Source organism: Mchenga conophoros, linkage group LG18 (genome assembly GCF_057382185.1).
Source record: "Mchenga conophoros isolate Kocher_MC1m ecotype Shallow Benthic linkage group LG18, M_conophoros_male_GT1.1, whole genome shotgun sequence".
In the NCBI taxonomy this organism is placed as follows: domain Eukaryota; kingdom Metazoa; phylum Chordata; class Actinopteri; order Cichliformes; family Cichlidae; genus Mchenga; species Mchenga conophoros.
The window spans coordinates 2,560,504-2,578,590 of NC_140543.1; positions in this window are offsets into that span (position 1 = coordinate 2,560,504).

The following is an 18,087-nucleotide window of genomic DNA, read 5'->3' on the forward strand; positions in this document are numbered from 1 at the left end:
GGTGAATCTTCTGCAAGCTGCAGCTCAAAGTCATGTTTTTAGAAACATAGATAAGATGTTTTGTTAACATTTGCAGTTGATTTACTGAAGGTCAAAGGTCATTTGTGCTATAGCTTGTTTTGTGTTCTGTTTTATTCCGAGTTATAAAGCTACAGCCAGCTGGTTCTGAAGCTTCATGTTTAAGCGCCGTATCAATCTGAACTCTCAGCCAGGAAGTGAATAAGAGGATTTGACAAAATGATGCTTTAAAGCTGCAGAGCGGCAGGCTGAGGATCAAATCCTGCCGCCTTTTACCGTCACAAAGGAAAGCTTCACATAAGACAAAAAAGAAACATGAGCTAATATCAGGAAAAACTCGTGATGAAGAATCAAATGGAGACAGTCACATTCCTGCCGATGGTGCTTTCACACGATGCACAGCTGCTGGTTAGAGATGGAAAGCACCCAGAGTGTCAGACAAGAAGAAAACATTACTGTGCACCGAATAAATCATTATCAGACCATCTCAGGGTGTCAAGTGTTTTGAACTGCACGGGTGACACAGAGATACAATCTTTAGCGTCAGTGCTTTCAGTGTTCACGACGATATCGGATGCTGAGATTTAAAGGTTGAGTTTTATACGGCTGCAGTGGGAGGATGGAGGGTTGTCGGTGGAACTACAGATTGTCTGCCAGGAAAGTGTGGTTAGGTTGTTTGGTGTAGGAGTTTTGTTTCAGTTTGATTCTAAATGCTGATTAGTTTGCTCCACACTCAGTTTTGACTTTAACTTCCACTTATAGTCAGCCATTAAAACATGTCACTGATGCACATTTCAAAAAAGGAGAAAAAAGGAGGGAACTATTTTCAGTGGCATATGCATCGCAGCGGGACAGTGTGAGTCCTGCAGCTGGGGTATGATAAAGAGCCGCGGAGGGAAAATGCACTCACTGAACATTTTAATCAGGTGTCTGCAAAGGAAGAGATTCACGTAATGACCAAAGACCGCAGAATCACCGAGTTCAAGCAACAAACATTAGCAATAACTGAAGTGGGCGGTCCCCAGATAAACTTTCTCAACTTTGAGAGATTGAAGCAACAACCAATGAGAGCAGAGAATGCTACTGATTATTTATAAATAAGTGGGTTACTCTAGGGTGAAGCATGAAATGTCCACTAGTGACCAACCATCACTCACTTGCTGTGTGGACGCCCTCGGGTGTTGGTAAAAGAGAAGATTGTCTCTAAAGTTGGTCATTTTAAACTGTGTGCTATTTATAGTTAACTATTAATATAGTTACTCTGGCATTACATTACTTGGTGCCTCCAATTTAAATTCCCACGTTGCAACTAAAACCAGGAATATTGAAGCCAGAGAGTCAACAGGAACTTCAGTAAAGAAGTCACCGGGCCGGTTGGTCTTTGGGTCAGGTGTTTTCCACAAATGGTCACCACTGGTCCACTGACTGCACTTTGAGAGCCCTGCTTCAGCTGCTGGAAGGTGAGTTAGTTTAGGAAAAACAACCGTTGGTTAAAATAGATCCTTCCACACTACTGATTTAAATATGACCCCACTGGGCCCTTTACAGTGTTCTACATGTGATGGGTCGGGTGGTTTAAGCCAGTACTGCAGACTGGTGTGACACACCAAACACTACGACTTGTAAGGCAAACGTCTCCCATCTGCAACAAGCCTCACTTTCATTTTCTTTTATAACTCAGTGACATTGTTCTGGAAAAGTCACATGACTCTGAGCCGCGTACATAAGCAGCAGTCATTCTAACACCTGCCTGTTATCCTGTTGTGAGGTCAGGCTGACCGGACTCTGCAGGAAACCCTTCGGTCTTCAGAGGGACGTTAGAGGTTTTCAGCTGATGATTTTTAACGTATTCGTGTTGGTGCTGATGAGCTTGGTGGTGTAACTGTCCTAGAAGATGTTTGAGTGTCAAAGCCAGAACATCCTCCAGGTGTTTTTTTGTTTTCCTGCTAATAGTCTAAATAAAACTCTTCATTTGCATATTACAGGAGGGGTCGAGCAATGAAGCGATTTGATCAGCTGCCGGTTTAATTTGAGGAAATGAAAGCTGCTTCTTGTGAACCTGCAGCTGAAAAACACGATTTCAGATCCACTTCTCAGCCAGTCCACACAGAGGTGTTTCACATTATTTGCAGAGTTTAACTGTGACTGAATGAGTGTGCAAACGTGTGATGTGTTTCTGAGGACTTTTTGAAATTTCAGCTAAACTGAAACGTTGTTTCTGTTCCCACTGTAAGTGCAAGAAGCTCTTTGGCCCTTGGGCCTGTTCACCTATTCATCCTACCAGTTCCATTCTAGTAGTTTTGCAGTTCAAAGTCAACCTCATTTATCTCGTCCTGGGCCTTGGTGCATCCCCTCTAACTGAAGTCCTTTTCGATTAGTTTCAGCCTCACTTTAAGGCATCTTTGTTCTGCAGGCATCAGTGACATCATACAAACATATGAGCAGAAGAAAATATGTGAAACTAAGCGCTCAAAACAAGCATCCACCACCAGGGAAGAAACGGAGGCTACAAGTTGCAGTTCCTCCAATGTCCACACGAGGCTCAGTGAGTCAGTCCCAAACAACTGTGTTTACAGTCTGCTACGGAGAAACGCTCAGTCTCTAAAGCTAATTTCCCTCTTTGTTACACTTGCACACAGGAAACTCTTATTGTTATTTTTAATGACTATAGCAGCTGATTTGCATTATTAGGGGTGTGGCCTCTTTGACTGACAGGTGGCTGTAGCTGCTAGCTGTCCGCTAGGCTTCACCTAAGCTAACTGGAGTGCTTGAACTGGACCTCTGGACTGCGTTTGTGCTTCCTGTTAAAATGATCGGAGCAGTAATGTGGCTGCTGTGTGGTTAATTATACTAACAGACCAACGAGTCTGAGCTCCACTGTTGGCTTTTGGATGTTACTGAGCCCTAAATAACAGGTATCTGTGTCTCTGTATGGAAGCCACCTGCTAACAGTTAGCATTAGTTGATCATTATCTCTTGTCCAAATATGGCCACTTGTGGTTCCAGAAAACCACCAAGGTGCTGTTAAGGCTTCAACATTCAGAGTACTGGCGTCACAGTGGCCACGGCCATCCTTTAAATACAGTCTGTATTCTACTGCTAAGCTGTGGGCTCGCGGGGATCAGCTGTTCAAACACTGACCTCATTTGAAGCCCTTCTGTGCTTAATATGAACATCGACCATTCAAACACAACAGGCTCCTCTTTAAGTAAAAGTTCTTCATTGATTCACTGCTCTTCACACCAGTAAGCTCCAGTACTGCGGCTGCGATACTTTCACACTGATTGTTACTCTGAGAAAATCCTCCGCACTGCACTGTAGTATTGTTATTCTCAGGGGAAAATCTCGTATCTCCAGTTTGGGGAATTTCCCTGCTGTCACATCAGTGAAAGAAGAAACAGAATATCAAAAGCAGAAGCAAGAGAAGAACAAAGAGAGCAGGCAGGGGATGCACAGAGAGTCAGAGATTATTTATGATCATGCCGAATACAAAAGCAACCTGTAACTTCAGCTGTGAGATTTCTGCACGCAGTTTGGTGAAGGAAAACGAAAGGAAGCACTCATGTGAAGCACAAAAACTTTACGGTGACGGCTCAGGGAGCGTGCTGCTGGAAAACCAGAAGCTTCAGACTCTCTGTGCAGATTTTCTCAGTTTCAGCAGCTGATTCAGCCGAGAGGCTCGAGCAAACATGAAGAGACATGATGATCCATCTATCACAGTCAGACAGGGAAAACACACACACACACGCCCTCTTTCATAACAGCCAGTAAGTCTGCGTCTCTAAAAATACAGGGCTCGCCCTCTGAGACTTGGAGGGAAACAGAGTCACTCCCTGCTGGAGGTTTTCTGGTGGCTGGAGGCTTGAAAAGTTCCCCTCAGACCATACATGGAGCCCTGACTGCAGCAGAAACAGGAGGAGGAGGAGGAGGTGATGAAGGGCGAGTGAAGGGGCTGAGTCCTGAGAAACACGAACACAACAAACACTTTAAAAAACTAAAAACAAACGTCGTTTTCTCGAAGGGACTGAAAGCAGCCCATCCTTAATGATTATTTTCTATACGTGCAGATTTTTAAAGACTTTGTTTTTAAGGCTTTCATCTCGTCCGCTCTCTTCCCTTCAGCTCTCTGCTGGCTGCCATCCATCCATCCAACCATTAACTACACCCGCTTCTCCCTGAGGGGCTGCAGGGGCTGGGGGGGGGGGGGGGGGGCTCGACTGTCTGCTATCTAATTAAGGTAAAACAACATGGCCCCCGTATATTTAAATATATATGTATGTATAAACAAACACAGTCCCACTCTGTGTATCCAGCTGGATGTTAACGAGGTGTTTTTAAAGGTTGGCGCTGTCAGTTGGAACCAATGAGAGTCGGAAACTAAGCAGAAAGCAACGAGAACACTTTACAGGAACGGAAACAGAGACCAGGGCGACCTGTTGGCAGGGTTACTGTCAGCGGGGATTATTCAGCAGCAGTCTGCGCTCTGAGTCGTAGTTTGTTAAAAGTCGCGACATTTAATCTGTTACTTTCCTTATTTTCATGAACATCAACGTGAGTTATCATCAGACTGCACAAACACACATCTGTGTACACAAAATGAAGATGTTCCACATCCAAAGGGAGTAAAAGTCCACATCTGGAGGAAAACACAGCCTGATTTCAGTTTTCACATTTCTTACATGAAGCACAGAGCAGGAAATACTCCAGTTCACACTCTGACACCCACTCACCAACACTGACTCCATCACTCTCAGCTGCACCATTCTAGCTTCAGTGTAACCTGACATCTCCTTAGACTGTATATAAAAGATGTACGTGTGTATCGTGGCGATCTTTAATGGTTTCTGGACTCAGCGGCAGCGTTTTGGCCACCGTGGTGTTGTGGAGGAAGGTGGAGTATTAAATAATCAGCTAGTTATCAAGGTGCACCCATAGACGGAGTGGATGCAACAGACAGACACAGATTGCTGCTTAGAGACCATTTAGACTTGGTTTAAATTGTCTCCTAGACAACTGTCCACATAGCAACCATATTATTGGTCAGATAATTGCATTAAAAATTGTCCAACAGCACAAACACGGTCCAGAGGTCCAGTTCAGGGACTCCAGTTAGCTGAGGTGAAGCTAGCAGACAGCTAGCAGCTACAACATACTGAGCAAAGCAGCCACACCCCCTGCGGCCTGCGGACTGTCGTCATTTTGAGCCTTTAAATGATCCAAAAAAACATTAATAACACATTCGCTCCCTGTGCAGACGTTATAATGGTGAACAGTAGCTGTAACTATTCTCTGCATCAGGCTGTAAACATGTTTATTTTTGCTGTAAAGTTTGACATTTTAACATGAGCGTCTGTGGGGACTGACTCGTTTGGAAACCAGCCTCCAGTGGACATTAGAGGAACTGCAGGTTTTGGCACTTCTGTACAGGCAGAGCTTCCAGCCCGAGATGCTGCTGCTTGGACATCAAACATACTTTGTATTTGGGAGCCGGCAGGTTAAAGACCAGCTAATTATGCTTGTAAAGTTCGGAGGTGCGAAAAAGGTGCCCGAGAGCCTCATTTAGTTATCCAAACACAACACTAACACGCTCAGCTTGAGCTACAGGGTCACCTGGTTTATGTATATTAGACTCATTTCACTCTTTGTCCTTCTGAAGTCTTTGAAAACTATCTAAGAAAAAGTCATGATTGTTGTTCAGCTCGTCTCCAACCCTCCTCTGTTGTAACCTTTGTGTTGGGAACCTTACTGAGAGAACTGCTGCTACATGTGTGCACTGTCTCAGTTTACGGTTTAAAAAAAAGCTAAAAATAAAATTACCAGGAAGCCTGAGTCACCCTTCACCCCTCCTCCCTCCATTTTCAGACAAAACAACCTGTGAATAATTTTTTTCTTGCTATGAATAAACAGACATGTCCCAGCAGCGGCCCGGCTGCGTTCAGCGTCTTCCAGCTCAGAATAAAAACAAATATTTGTCGTTTGCTGGCTTCGGGGCGGAAATGTGAAGAATGAGGAAGAGCTGGTGCGTTTGTGCTGAGCGAGTGAGAGCAGCAGGCTCTGAAACATGTCGGCCGGCCGAGCTCAGTCTGCACACTTCCTGTTTTTCTCTCCACATTAAATCTAAAACAGAAAGATGAAAACAGTGCGTGTGACTGCTGAAGCCTGACGGTGAAGCAGACGAGTGAAAGTGACAGCAGCAGACTCACCGTCTGAGCCGGCTCTAAAAACAGCGCAGTGACTACATGTTCATGAGCTTTTAGGGAGAAACCGCCTGCTAAAGACTTTAAAACCTTTTCTTTCCCTGTCACAGGAATGTAATCTCTAACGGCCGGCTTAGCATGAGCAGACAGATTACGACTTGGCGTGTGGTGTTTTTACTGAACATGCAGCAGCTCTGTGTCATGTGTGTCCAGCTGTCAGCACTTTATTATCTGCACATGGATGGAGTCATCTCCTGACCTTTGCATGTTGGTGCAGGTTTAGTTTTTACTCAGTGAGACGACTTTTCAGTGACTCGATCACAGCAGGACTGTGGACCAACAGGAGGAGAGCACAGAGCAGTGCAGACGTTGTATCAATGAGCCTCGGCCTCATTAGTGGACGAGTTTTTACATTTTGCTGAGGACCATCAAACCTAATGTTGTAGAAGCTGTTGGAGGCGGTACTATGCTAATCTCAAGCATCACCCATCGATCCAAAACTAGGTCAATGCTGCAGTTCCTCTTATGTCCACTTGAGGCTCTACAAATTCTGATGTGAACATTTTCAGCTCTAAAGAAGAAACAAACAGATTTACAGTCTGCTGAAAAAAATATTTTCATTCTTTAAATTAGCTGGACTATTTAATCTGCAGGAGGCCAGAGGAGAAACGTCTGAGGGGAACCAACACTTTTTGATGTCATGAATTTCTGCAGCATTTTAGGAAAAGTCCTTCCATTAGTTGCTTAGTCCGTTTCCCCCGGTAACCATCAGTTACTAGGGAAAAATATGCATTCCCCAACTAGTTGGTGAGTGGTTGCAACCTGCTGGTAAGTGAAAATGTTCACAAGAGGGTCTGTGGCACTGAACCTATCACTGTGGTCACCAGGGGTCTGCATGGCTTGTCTTCTGTGACCAGAGCAAACGTGCCGCAGTTTTAGCAGCTCGTAGAAACTTTCCAACTGGTTGGGATTAATAATCTTTCCTGGTTACCAGTGCTTGCTGGTAGGCCTTACATATTTCACTCTGAACCACTAATGTCAGCTTAAACCTTGAGGTGGTTTGATTCCTAAGTTTGACCTAAATCCATCAAATCAATAAAAAATGAATTTAATTTAGAGCAAAGGGACCGAGTGCTGCTGCAGCTCGACCTCACTGAGCTTATCAATCGATTCAGCCCTCTCCTCGTGTCCGACTGCACAAACACGCACGCCTGGACACCGTCTTTACGAGGACTCTCACTGACATAATGACCCCTTATCTGATTCCCAACCATCACAGCTAAATGCTGAACCACAACTTAAAGTCTTTACCCTTAAACAGTCCTTTAGAGTGAGCACAAACACAATCTAACAGTCAGAATGGTTCACAATGACAAACATGCAAGTAAACAAGCACATGCAGTCCAGGAAGGGTGGTCAAGGGGGGAGGAGGTAATCTGAGACGCATTTCCTGAGTCTCAAAGGCAGCGAACTGAAGAGCCTCCATTGTTTTAGCTGGGTCCTAAAGCCCACCAGCAAACAAAGGGGGGAAGGGTTCAGGTCTCACCTTTATTCTGCATTTCTTTTTCAGCACCTGCGGTAAAGGCAGAGAGCTCATTGGCCGGCGGTTATCTGGCCGCTGTGAACTCTGGTCTGCCTGTAATGTTACTGCTCTCTGCCAGCTGGAAGGGGTTCAGCATAGTTCTGTACAGAATGAATCCCGAGAGCAAACATTAGCGGTGAGCTCAGGGACACAGCATTTCCTGGAAATGTGTTAACGCTGGTCAGCTACTCTTCTGATCCTCTGCTTCTGTAAAGCCAAGGACTCTGGCACCAGAGACTCACATCCAAAGTCCCGCCGAGGGTTTGCTCTAGACCAACAAGTCCAACCTCCAACCTACAAACTCACAGGTGGTGTCCTCAGTGTGAGATGCAGGAGCACATTTGTTGTCCTGTTAGTGCTCCTCTCACGGTTATTAGTTATTACTCACCTGACGTTTGTGTTCATGGTTAAAAAACTGAGGACGAAAGTGACGTTCAAGTCAAAGACGCTGCCGTACCTGACACAGGGACTCAAATACTGTGGTAGTGAGATGGGCCTGTACGCTTTTTAGCATAGATTAGCTAAAAACAATCTATGCTACGCTAACCAAAAGACATCAAAAAGCATTTAGAGCGCGTGCAAAGCCCCTCACAGGCTTCACGACCATCAGAGGCCTTTAGAGGGCTACGCAGTATTCACGGTGTGTGTAACAATGTTTATGTTCCCCTGCAAGCCTGCACACGAAGCATGGACACCATGATGTCACTCAGCCTCGGTATTAGCATTACAGCCATACATTTTAATGCAAGTGACAGACGAATGCCAGCAAACTTGTTTAGTCATGTGCGTCATGTAGACGCAGATACCGTACCTGCTAACGAGCAAGTGTAAGAATAAAATCCTTATCATAAGATAAAACGCTTTTAAAGCAGCTGCAGACAGCAGCCAGTTTCACTCAAAGCCACAGTGGGTTTCAGTTAATATTTGGTAACATATGTGACTCAGTCATAGAAAAACAAAGCTGCAGACTTCAATTTATGAACCATTTTAAGCTTTCAGAGCGTGAGGTGGTGGTCTGACTCGAGAGCAGTTTGTGGAGTTTCAGAGGCGGAAATGCAGAGCGAGCGTTGAGCCGGAAAACCCCTGTGCCCACAGCAGGTTCCTGCTGGTTTCTGATGCACCTGAAACCATCGCCTCCCACCTCAACAGCCTCCGTCTGTGCTTGTTGGGGAAAATGAAGAAGAACATCAGAGGAAAACACAATCACAAATAAGAAAACAAAGGAAAGAAGAAGCGCTTCAGGTTGCACTGAACCTGGAGGCGACGTTTCCCGCACGCCGCTGAACACATCACAGAACAGCAGAAGGATTACACGCTCATCTGTGGGCGCCGTGTATGACGAAAACCTCGGAGGTTCGGAGGAATGACAAATCACAATCTGATGATGAGTTGATGACACCATAATGAAAACAAAACATTTAACACACAGATTTGTGGGCGAGTCTGCAAAGGTGTGTTTACAGGACAGCCTATAGGCTGCGAGGATGCTGAGGCTCAGCACAGCTTCACATTACACATCATCAGCACAGGAGAAGGCTGGGAAACGAATGATGGCCTGGAAACTGATCGTTCTCATCGCCTCGTCAGAAACACTCGTGTGGTGGTGACTCCAACTCATCCACAGCTCTGAATGCCTCTAAATGGCATCATCAGCTTGTGATGAGATCATAAACTCATCCAGAGAGTGTTTACTGATGTCATAGCTAAAGGAGCGGGAGGCTACGTTAGACTTCTACAGTTAGATTTATGTTTGCCCCCTGCTGGCCGTTAGAAAGACTGCAGCTGCGACCAAAGGAAGGTCTTTGTACTTTTATTTTTATAAATGAGAATTACAACATTTTTGAGACTGGATGATGAAGTTTTTCCTCCTCAAATTCCGAGTCTTTGCAGCAGAGTGTGTACAGCTGTCTGAACAGGCTGCAGATCAGTAACTACCGCGATTACTACGCGTGACAACAAAAACAAAGAGGTCGCAGTCGCACTCCTGCCTCCTCGGCTTCAGGCTGCTGCGTCAGCCCGAAGAGCAGAAATGAAAAGTGAGTTTGCGGCTCGTCGGTTTCACTCAGGCTGCAGCTCGCTGCTGATCGGCGGTCAGATGTCCTCGTTTCCTGTCTCGTGTGATTGAGTTTCATGAGCAAAATAAGCCACTCAAAGCATCTCTCTGCGTTTCAAACAAGATAAAAACAGCTGCAGTAAACAAAGCGCTGCTCTGACAGGACTGAGGGAATTTGATGTTCAGGCATTTTATGTTTCAGTGTTGGAAAATAAATACAAAGAAACAGTAAAGGCTGAGCGACAGGGATCAGTTCCACCAGCTGAGGCCTGTCGGTGTGTAGTCTGCATGTTCTCCGTGTTCTCCCGAGCATGTGTGGGTTCTCTCCGTGAGCTCCTCCACAGTCCAAACACATGATTGTAAACTAGCTGCAGTGTGAGTGACTGTGTTGGTTCCATTTTGTTCAGCACTTTGTGAAAACACTGAAGGTTAATTTGTTTATTTTACTAATTAAAACTGATTTTTGTGATTTTTAATGAAAGAATTTGTTCTTAAATGTTCCTGTTTCATTGTTTGTTTGCGCTGCGTCCTCCTCTCGCTGTCTGGACTCTGCTCTTTACACTTCATATCAAACTTGTTGTCCCGTACGTGTTAATGTGTACTTTATAATCTGGTTTCTTGGCTGTGCAAAGCCATGTTGGGTAAACTTCCTTCTCATCTTTGTAAACTCTTAATACCTTCAAACAGCTGCAGTGATGTGAGGCCCTCTCGCTGGTCGTCTTTAGAGTACCCAGGAAATTTCAGCGCTTTGTAGAACAGCGAGGTTGTTTCACGGCGTCACCTTCAGAGCAAATTAAAGCTGAATGCTTTTGTCAGAGCTCTGATGAAAACTTCTGTAACTGCAGAGTCTGACTATTATTCAGCTGGACTTATATTTGTTTTATGTGTTTTGTTGAAACTTTGTAACGGCGCACACTCGTGGCCATGTCTCTCTCGAAAAAGAGACGTTAATCTTAAAGGTTAAATAAATAAATAAAAATAAAAGTTGGGACTGGACTGCGTGTGCTTGTGTACTTTGTCTCTTAGGGAGACAGGGTGAGAAGTCTGGGAGGGGCTCAGAGTAGAGCTGCTGCTCCTCCACATCGAAAGGATCCGGCTGAGGTGGTTCGGGCATCTGACAAGGATGCTTCCTGGGTGAGGTGTTCTGGGCACCTTCCACCGGGAGGAGGCCCGGGGCAGACCCAGGACACACTGGAGAGATTATATCTCTCGGCTGGCCTGGGAACGGCTTGGTGCTTCCCCGGATAAGCTGGAGGAGGTGGCTGGGGAGAGGGAGGTCTGGGCCTCTCTGCTTGGGCTGCTGCCCCCGCGACCCAGCTTTGGATAAAGCAGAAGAAGACGGATGGATGGATAAACGTTGGGTTTGAATATTCAGCTGGAAGAAGCTTCAAGCCAGAGAAAAACCACCAACTCCGACTTCATAAAACAAGATGGCAGCAGTGCAGATCAGTAAAACTTGGACTCTGTACTGTAGCTGTTGTGTTGTGACTCCCTGTATATGAATGGCCATGTCTACCTACTTTTTTTTTTTTACAACTACCAGTGAAACACAAACGTCACAGCTCCAACATGGAAACACGTCCCCAACTCTTTCTGCATGAAAGCTGGCGAGGGTTCAGCTGCACCACAACTCTGAGCTGGATAACTGGAAGAAAACCGATGGATGGTGAAAGATGATGCACACCACGATGGTCAGCTGAAGCTGGGTGGATTGTTCCTTTCAGGCTGGGTTTAAATGAGTTTAGAACCTCGTGAGGACCTGAGGATTTGCTTTCACGCTGAGGGAGTCTACTTTCTTTCTCACGACACGACTTTCTTAACAGAAACAGTTCACTGTTTTTGGTCGTTTTGAGTATCTCTTAAGAGGACGTTTATACAAGAATGTCTGTTTTCATCAGCATTTCCTGTGTCTTCGATCATCATGAACCTTGTAAGCCGTTAGGGACTCGTTTAAATTCTATGATTTATATATAATAAAGAAGTAGTGGTGGCGTCCTGTAGTTAGAGGAGCATCTCCTTCAGCTGCTGGCTAATTTTCAGATGATTGTTCTGAGGCTCTGCAGTAGGGCTTCTTCATCCTGTCGGCTCAGTAATCTTTTGCTCTTACAGAGAACAACTTGACCTGTTCTAGTTCTGAGAACTTTAAGGGAAACCAACACTTTGATAATGACAGGAAAGCGTAACAACAACACGATAAAGGCACAGCCAGAAACAGGACAAAGCAGAAAGGGATCGAGTGTCATCAATCCACAGCAAACCAAGTCAAATTATATGGTCATTAGAGTATTAGGCATATAAAAGACATCGATCAGTTGAAGTGCAGACTGAAGCTGAGGCACAAAGAGGAAGCATCAAAGCAGCAGTTAAAGCAGCAGCCTGCAGTCATTAGTCTGACAGGAGAAAACCAGCGTTTGAGTTACACTCCGAGCCGTGACGGGGAAGGCGCTGCGTGAGTAAAAGCAATCACAGGGCTCGTTTACGTGTCAAACACACATAATTCAGGAGCTGCGGAACAAAAAGGGAGCAGACATGCGTGACGGGGGAGCCGGCGTCTCTGAACTGGGACATCGGCTCCTGATCGTCCCCGCGGATTTCCCCGGCATCAGGGAGCAGGAAAGAGAAGCAGGTTAATTAGCTCAATCAGATCAGCAAATTACAGCAGAGCTCGGATTCAACAGGAGGACGGCACATTAACACCGGCAGAAGGGCGGCTGACGGGGCCTGATCCCGATGAAGCCCAGCTCTCAGCAGGGGAGAGGCTTAGGGTATTCTCAGGGTGTGTGACCTTTGACCTCCTTCAGCTTCCTTATAATCAGATGGAAAAGATTAATGAAAACGCCGGTTTTGGTTTTTGGTGCTTCAGACTCACGAAAAGGGTTGAAAAATAATGAAGTCTGAAGAAGAATGAAAACCAAAGATTGAGGATTGGAAAAGACAGATAGACGAAACTTAAGCAAATAGTTTTCAGGCCTCCTGTCTCTCTGTCAGTGTAATCGTCTCCAGACCAAAGATCACAGCAGGCCTCACTGCCATCTTTAAATCTTCCAAAATGATCTCATGGTGTCCCTCCAATGTCCTGGTGGAAGGTCGCTGAAAAGCCAGTACTGCAGACGCCATGTGATGGCATCAGATGACACCAGGACAAAAAGGTTTCCGACGTTTTGGAGGAAGTTACCCATTCTTCCATTTCTGGTGTTTTCGGAATAATTCCCCGTAGTAACTCAGAGTTCAGAGAAGGTTATCCATCCGTATATAAGAAGTGTAAAAACAATAACTCAGTCGTTAGCGGTCTCTCTGGAGGAGGGTTTGTGTGTAAAATCAGTTGGTAGCAACAGCAGAGGCCTCTGGGAAACTGACTCTCCTTCATGCTCAGCAAACACCGTCGTCATTGCCGCAACACGTCCCTGCAGCTCACTCTGATATCGCTGCCGTATTGTTGTCGTGTGGCACATAAAGACGCCTCTCCTCCATAACAGCAGCTACACGACTGCAGTGCCGAGGATGGCACAGCAACGGGAGCTATTTAAGTCCACTGAAGATGCCAGGAGGTCCAAACTTTTGCTTTTTATTCTCCATAAACTTCAGAGAATTCTGGTGAAATAATGTATTGGGCATTGCTAATAAAATCTTATAGTTTGGGGTGGATTAGGACGTAAGTGACTCAGTGATCCATTTAGAGTAAAGACAGAGAACATTCGACTCAGAAAAGGAAACGGTGAAGACTTCCAGCTGATAACAGAGTTATGAGAAGAGATTGCTCGTAGTTACAGCTTTGGGTAGTGATGCCAGAATTCATTTTTTAATGAATCTCATAAAACATCTTTGAAAAAAGTATTTTTAGCCTTTTGCAGCAGAGTTATGATTTACTGAGTCAAGGTTTCATTCATTTGTTTTATGACTCAAGCTTGGAGCTCTTCAGTGGCTTTAATTGGCACCAAACCCTGTTGGTTCAATCATCACTGAGCAACAAAATCTTTCATAAAACCTGAAGGTAGAAAAAATGTGCACAACTCCCACAGAGCTTTTTCTGCAAGAAGTATCTGATCACTCAGATGAATGTGCACTCATACACTCACCAAACAGAGTGACAAGTGCAGTGGTATGGATAAGATAAACCTGTGCTCCTTTACAAGTTTGACCTCATATCATCCATCTAGGGTTAGTTCAGTTAACTCATTTTATTATTGTTTTTGGAACAATGAGGTATGACAGCTTCTTACAAAAACATTTTAAAGCTAACCTGTTGTATGTAACAAGTAACAGGTAACTAACAGAATCCAAACTCGGACACGAACCACAGACAGACATCAGTGATGCTAATTCAGAAAGACGGGGAACCCTTCACATTGGCACAGTTAGCGTTTAGCTACGCTAGTTTAGCTGACTTTCCTTTGAATTACAATTTTATTACAAATCAAACATTAGCATATACAACATGTCATTTTGCACTATTTTTAAAACTAATAAGACGTAGCAAAGTGCAAACTAGGATTTCTGAGGTGCAGCATAAAAAGTGTCATTCCAGAGAATCGTGCACTGTGTGAACGAAGAGTTAGCTTAACACGATTAGCCTCCACGTGTCTCAGGACAGGTTTTTCCTGAGGATGTAGTCGTTTCTGTACTTGATTTGTTATTCTGAGTGTATAAAGTTAATATACACATATAGTGTACTATATGTGGTACACTACGAGTACCCAGAGCACAAAACTCTTCCTCACTCTTTGTCCTACAGCAGGCATCAGTGGTGTATATCAGTATACTGCCGAATGTTCACCTGAGAGCCGCGGTCGTACGACTCTGTTTTTAAAGCCTGATGTTAGCCTTTTACTTCTGCAGTGGCTTCAGAGCTCGTAAAAACTGCCTAAATCTGTCAAGATTACGTACTTTTTTAAGTCCCAGCAGGGACATTTTGCTGAGGGAAGCAAAGCATTGCTAACTTATAACTTGCAGCCAGGAGGACGCGGCTAACACAGTGATGACAGTTACATATTTGACGTCTTCAGGGACAATAAACAGTCAAAGAGACCGTCCATGAACACCAGTCAGAAATGTCATCGCTTTTCTGCCTCTGACTGTAGTTTATTTGTCTTCATCTTGAGCTCCCTCTGCTGGTCACATCACAGTAAATCATCTATCTGGACACTGCAGAGAGCTGCAGACGCCGCCTGTCCACTCGCTCCGGCAACGGCACAGCACCGGGCGGCAAATCGCCATGGCGACCAGCCCAGATTGCTGGTCACCACGGTGTGAGGTCAGTGTTTCCATGGCAATGGAGCAGATGAACGGTAATCCGTCCTTGTTTTTGCGCCGTGGAAACAGGACGTGTGGGTGGAGGCAGAGACGCAGGAAGGGTGGAGGAGGTGGAGTCGTGAGCATGTTAGCATGTGTGTGATATCACTCTCTCACCAAAGCTGCACCCTCACCCCCCTCCCCTAAATCCTCACCCTCCAGTCCTTTCCTCACCCCTCCTCCTCCCTTCAGTCTTAATAGCGAATTTGCAATCATGCACGGCAGATCAAGCAGGAGCGGAAGATTAAAACGCGCTGATGATCTGGAGCAAAGAAACGAGGTCAGGGCGAGCGAGCTGCGTTTCACTGCTGCAGGAAGCTGAGCAGACAGGACACGACGGGAAGGACGGCGAAGGACAGACACACTGACACAGCCTCAGGTCTCGGCTCTGCACGAAACAGTCCGTGCTTTTATTTGATCCTTGTATGCTTTTATTTTGGAATTCACGCGTGAACAGTATACACTGATACACTTTAAAGTACACGCAGTGAGATTTAAATCAGTGCTTCAGATCAAAGACGGGTATAAAAAGATGAGGCTGCAGTTCCCCACAGCTGCCACCAGGGGCTAATAAAGACTTATTTCCCTGACACCACCTTTAATTGATCACATGATTAACGAGAACCCACGGCTCACAGGGGGATAAATCGCCTCGTTCCGACACTCCACGCTCTGTGCAGACATTCACAGCAGAATAAACTTTATTAAGCAGTTCAAAGAGGACGGGGAGATGTTCTGATGAATCTGGAGCAGTGCCTCCCATGTGTGGAAGAGAGGCGACCATATGGTGAAGGCGCATGAGCCAAGAGCCCGCGGCAGGGTAAACTCGCAGCGCGCTTCCTGAGTGGAAAAACACCAAATTTAGAAAACAGGTTTCTGTTTTTACAAACTGCAGCCGCTGCACATCCACTCCGGCAGCACATTTATCTTTTTTTTTTTAAACTCCTCCTCCTCCTCTTCTTCTCTCTGGCATCTTTCAAACACAGCAGCAGCTCCTGATTGGCTGGCTGAAAGGCTTGCTGTGAGTTGTGAGGGGGCGGGGAGTGGCAGCCAATCACGTGCTCCCTCCATCTCCCGGCCCCCTTTTTTTTCTTCTTCCAAACCCTCCATGAATATTCACCCTCCCCAATCCCTCCCCCTCCTCGCCCCTCCTCCCTCCCTGAGTGGAAAAAAAATCCCCTCTGAGATTTAAATCTGCCCCCTTCCTCCTCCTCCTCCTCCTCATGTAGAAGAACAGCAGCCTCACACAACATGGAGGGAGGCAGCTCGCTTTGTGTCACTCACACAATAGACTCCACCACCACCTCCCTCCCCCGGCTCTCCTCCCTCCCCCGTCCTCCCTGCTTGCAGATTTCAGGTTGCATTGCAGCAGCTCGGCCTGCGCTGCAGCCTCTCTTCGCTCGCAGCTATAAATAACTCGGCAGCCATCTTATCTCTGCTCCTCTGCTTTGTTTTTTGTGCTGTGGCCCCCGTGGAACAGAGGAAGGGGAGGGGGGGCTCCAGGGACAAATGTGATGACGAAATTAGCCGAAGGCCTCGAAGCGTCAGCATTATGAGCTGCTAAAGAGAATAAGTGTTGATTACTGAGCTGCAGCCGCATTTCTGCTCGTTTTGCAGTCTGTTAACATTTAAAGGTCAAAAGGTCAGGAAGACTTTGCCTCTCGCAGCAGCGCTGCTGTGAGGCGGGAGGAGCAGTTGGTGGTTGGAGGTGTTCTCCTGTTTGTGGGTAAATAATTAACCTCCAGGCTGTTGTTTGGAGCCCGTGTCTGTGCTGGAAGAGGTCCCGTCACTCGCGGCGTGTCAGAGGACATTTGCATCACTTTGAGTCTTTCTGAGACGCCCCCCCCCCGCGGTGCAGATGGTCTCTTATTTAGTCCTTGGAGCTCAGTGGGCTCGTTCACAATGAACAGCAGCTGTCGCTCTCCCAGCTCCTCTGGAAAAGCCCACCTCTCTCCTAATGGTGACCTTCTGTCTGCTCCCCAGCAGGATTGGGGGCTTAGCGAGCTAACTTCAGGTTACAGCTTAAAGGTTGCAAAGGTGGTTACATACTGACCAATCAAATCTCTGGAGGATCGAGTGGATCACTGTGGCGCTGTGGACTGTAAAGACTGTAGAGCATCACACAAAACCCAGTTCTATCTGCAGCGAGCCAGAGCAGCAGAGCTGAGCCACACTGCTGTCGTCTCTTTGTTTCCTACATTGAACAACCCAACAATCTGACGCATCGTTTTCCTTCATCATAAAGAAATTCTGCTTTAGTAAATAATAAAGCCGGGAGTGTGGCTCTCTGGGCTCTGAAACACTTTCTCTGTTAATTCATCAAAAATAAAAAAAATTTACAAGAAAATGAAAAGAAAAACAACAAAAAACAGGAAATGTTCTGTTTTTAAATGAATATGAACAATAAAAAACAAACCAACACCTCCTTTATTCATAAACTTCCTTCAAAGGTTGGAGCTGCTCTGGTGCTGTGTGACAGTAAGACTGTAAAACTGATCCAAGTGCAGGCAGTACAGTCCTAAACATGAGCCCCCCCGGCCTCCTGTGCCCCCGGGCTTGTGTTTGAGGTCTTTGTCTTCAGGAACAACTTCTTTATTTTGCCCTCCTGATGTGATATTTATGCTCCATGAGCTGTCATACGATCCGTGATCGGGGCACCTGGTCACAGGTAAGCCTGCTGACTGCTGTGCAGGTTGAACCCTGCAGGGCTGCAGCCACACGAGCATCAGCAACATCAGCTCGCTTTCATTAATTTAACTCAAGTCACAGCTGTAATCATGGCACAGCTGTCACACTGACGAGTCTATTAGCATCGTTTTATAGGCTCCTGTTTGTGCCCAGTGAAAGATCAGCTGTACGGTGCCTGCTGAGCTTAACTGCTTCAGTTTTCTGTTTTATCGATGAACCCTACGTTTGTCTCTAATGCCATTTTAAATGAAAGTGTTGGA